The 4,243-nt window shown below is 33.3% G+C and overlaps 1 non-coding gene across 1 annotated transcript; it reads left to right on the top strand.

Moving 5' to 3' along the window:
• Positions 1–284: 284 nt before the first annotated feature.
• Positions 285–390, top strand: LOC128034996 (small nucleolar RNA R71). The gene has a single exon (XR_008191400.1). It is a non-coding gene; the product is annotated as a small nucleolar RNA R71 (small nucleolar RNA).
• The last annotated feature ends 3,853 nt before the right edge of the window (positions 391–4,243 follow it).

Here is a 4,243-nt window from a genome sequence, read left to right as displayed (position 1 = left end):
TATTAGTACTATTAACGGTTAACTATTTTAACATGGAAGAAATTGACGATACTTGAGTTGATAACGAAGTGAGAGAGTCAACTTCATGAACTCCGACTACATGTCTTTCTGAAGCTGTTCGATTTGTTGGCCATTGATAGTTATTAGTCGCAATCCTCTCGATGATCTCATAAACCTTATTATAAGACTTAGACAAAATTGCACCATTCGTGGAATCATCTACCATCAATCTTGTATGTGCATTGAGACCATTATAGAGTGTCTCCAATTGGATACAATAACGAATCCCATGATGAGGACACTTACGAAGCAACTCCTTGAATCACTCCCAGCCTCATATAAGGACTCATTATCTAATTGTTGGAAAGTTGTGATCTCGTTCCTTAACTTAGCGTTTTTGCTAGGTGGGAATACTTAACCAAAAATCTCTTTGCTAATTGTTGCCATGTAGATATGGAGCTTGGTGGCAATGAATTGAGCCATGCTCGTGCTCGATCTCACAACGAGTACGGAAATAACTGTAACCTCAATGCGTTTTCAGTCACACCAGTTATCTTGAATGAATCACTCACCTCCATAAACAATTGAAGGTGGAGATGTTGATCTTCTGTGGGTGTACCACTAAATTGGCCCACCGTTTGTAGCATTTGAAACATCACTAGTTTCAATTCAAACTGGGTTGCCTCAATATCCGGCCTTTTAATTCCTGGGTTTAATTCACTGAGAAGTGGCACACCATATTGTCTAATGCACTGATCCCTATCATCAGCAATGAGGATAGGATTTTGTACATGCTCAGCTTCATTACCTTGGTTTTGATTCTGATTTCCAAGGTCCATCTCGACTTGTCTTTGAGCTATTCGTTCACGTCTTCTTTGTCTGAAAGCTCACTCAACTTCAGGGTCTATAAGGAGTAAATCGATAATTCGATCTACGCTCATAAACACTTGAAAAGAAAATCACAAAAATTAAAAAGAATAAGTTACTAATGTTAGAAATAAATCAAATTAAAAATAAATAATTTCACGAAAAAAAATGAGTATGGCAATAGTTGACAATCCCCGACAACAGCGTCAAAAACTTGTAACACTGGGATTTGTGCAAGTGTACACAGTTGTTATCAAGTGAGAAGTAAGTATTGAGTTATCGTCTCTACAGGGATTGTATTTTTGCTAAGTCACTTAATTTATAAAAATATATTAACAATTTGGTAAATAAAAACACAATATAGTTGAGAAGTGGTGATTAAAATATATTAAACTAAATACAATGATCCCTTATGAAAATTATCCTAAGTATGCAAACTATATGAATGAAATAGATTTTAGTAAAATTAAACACAATTTGCAACAATTATAACATAAATTGCTCCTTATTTACTAAGGGTTTCCTAACATTCATCTGAGGTAACAGGGACGTGTTAGGTTTGAAACAATTTAATCACACAAATCTAAAAACTTTGTAGATAACAGAGCATGGTTAGAGCTGTTAGGCAACCTACAATTCAATCGGGTCAGAATCTAAATTGAGCATGCACATTTCAATTATACGTCCATTAGCCATTGTTTGGTTAGGATCTCTCAGCTAATTCAGGTGCATTTCAATCATGTATGAATGAAATACAGACTTGATTTTAATTGAAAACATGATCGATTGAGGCACAAACATTATAAGCATGAATCAAATAAATATTATTTAATCAAAATAATCATCCTATCTTAAATAAAATTAAGCTAACATTGTTGTAAACAAGAATAAAGAACACATAGCAAACATCTTTATATTAAGTTAAAGAAAAGAAAGATTAAACCCAATTCAGAGTGGTTGTCCCCCAAGACTCTGACTGACGAGACTCATTCGCTTCTTTGCGTTGCTCCTTTGCTGACGGCTCTCTAAGGTGGCCGACCAATGGTTATTTAAGAGGCTTAATTGCTAAAATCCTTATGAAAGGATGATGAAGGGGAAAGATAGCTAAAAGAGTTGAGAGAATGATGAATGAGTGAGAGATGATGGGATGAGGGATGATTGAAAAAGTGAGAAATGAGCTCTAATTTATAGGTGAGGTAAGGGAGCTAGTTTGCTAAAGATAAGAGTGTCCATCCTTTGAAACTTCCTCCAAGAGTGGCCGGCCATGAATTGAGGAAAGGTGGCTGATTTTTCCTTGATTTTTGGTCAATTTGAGTGCCACAAAAACTGAGGACTAAGACTCGGTCATCAGCAAATTTACAGGAAAATCTCTGATTTCTTTAACTCTTCAAGGACGTTGTATAATTAAACCAAAAAATGGTTTATGCCATCCATGTGCAGCCAAAAATTGGTTTGACTTGGTCCCCAATTTGGACGGTTTTGCAATTAGAAGAAAACTTTCAGACTTGTCCAAAAATAGTAGATAGTTTAGAGGACCAAATAATATAATTTACCCACTTTAATTAATCAATTTACTTCATTAATTAAAACCCAATTTATTAATGAAATATTAAAAAATATTTATTAAATATAAATTTATATTTTATTATTTAATTTAATCATGCACGACCCACTCCATCGATTCCATCATCATCTTCATGTGTGGATTTTTCGAGTTTTTGACAAAAGTCCATTTTTATTCCAACTAAGGTAACCATTCATCTTTCTATTACTTTGAAAAGTTATTTAGTCTTTAAAACCAATTTTTTAGTCATTAAATCACATATTTTAAATAAAACCTGAAAAGTTGGTTGTTAATGGTGAATTTCGAAATTGTGGATTAAAATATGGTTTCAAAGTGTTTTTCAACTTTTTTTAACATGATTAGAAGGTTTCTAAAGTTACATTTAATTTTCGCTAAGAATTTCTTGAGTTTTGATGAATTTTTGTCGTAATGGCCAAAACTTGTTGAAAAATGCTGATACCTTAAAACTTATAGTTTTGTGTACTTTAAAGGTTGGGAACTAGTCGTAGATGAATGTGAAGATGAACGAAATTTGTTTTGCGTGAAAAGATTAAGTGTAGGTTGAGATATTCAATTTTAAATTTTTCTATGATGGTTTCGGTGAAAAGAGAATGTAGCTTAAGCTATTTTTTTATTGTTTAAAGTGAGCTAATGACTGATTGTTGATTGTGTGTTTGCGTGGTTTGTCTTTTTGAACTTTTGGAGTTATTAGGACCTTCAACGAGTAGAGACAAAGGCGAAGAAAAGCTTGTTTAAGCTTTCAGCTTTTTGGCAAAAGTGTATTTCTGGTGAGTGTTTTGGAATCACAACTTGTAGATGATTCATTGTGTATTGGGAATTTTTAGAGGTAGATTAAACTCCTACTCTAAATTTTGAGAGTAAGTGTTGTCACGCCTATGATTAAATGTGATATATGTATGCTTGTGAAATTATGAAATTATGAAATTGTGAAATTATGAACGTATATGAGATGCTATGACATATGTTATAAGCTTATGATGACTGATTTGAAAGTGAATATGAGGGTGTGTTGTCCATGCCATGTGATAGTAAATATGTGGGTATGTTATTCATGCCTTGTGAAAGTGTTTATAATGTGCTACTCTAAATTTTGGCGAAAGTGTATTTCTGGTGAGTGTTTTGGAATCACTACTTGTAGATGACTTATTGTGTATTGGGAATTTTTAGAGGTAGCTTAAACTCCTACTCTAAATTTTGAGAGTAAGTGTTGTCACGCCTATGATTAAATGTGATATATGTATGCTTTTGAAATTATGAAATTGTGAAATTATAAACATAAATGAGATGCTATGACATATGTTATAAGCTTATGATGACTAATTTGAAAGTGAATATGAGGGTGTGTTGTCCATGCCATGTGATAGTAAATATGTGGGTATGTTATTCATGCCTTGTGAAAGTGTTTATAATGTGCTACTCTAAATTTTGGCGAAAGTGTATTTCTGGTGCGTGTTTTGGAATCACTACTTGTAGATGATTCATTGTGTATTGGGAATTTTTAGAGGTAGCTTAAACTCCTACTCTAAATTTTGAGAGTAAGTGTTGTCACGCCTATGATTAAGTGTGATATATGTATGCTTGTGAAATTTGGAAATTGTGAAATTATGAACATATATGAGATGTGACTGGTTTGAAAGTGAATATGAGGGTGTGTTTCCCATGCCATGTGATAGTAAATATGTGGGTATGTTATTCATGCCTTGTGAAAGTGTTTATAATGTGCTACTCTAAATTTTGGCGAAAGTGTATTTCTGGTGAGTGTTTTGGAATCACTACTTGTACATGATTCAT

The sequence above is a fragment of the Gossypium raimondii genome, chromosome 11 (genome assembly GCF_025698545.1).
Source record: "Gossypium raimondii isolate GPD5lz chromosome 11, ASM2569854v1, whole genome shotgun sequence".
Taxonomy (NCBI): Eukaryota; Viridiplantae; Streptophyta; class Magnoliopsida; order Malvales; family Malvaceae; genus Gossypium; species Gossypium raimondii.
The sequence above is the reverse complement of the archived record's forward strand: the minus strand, read 5'-3'. Positions and strand labels throughout refer to the sequence as shown.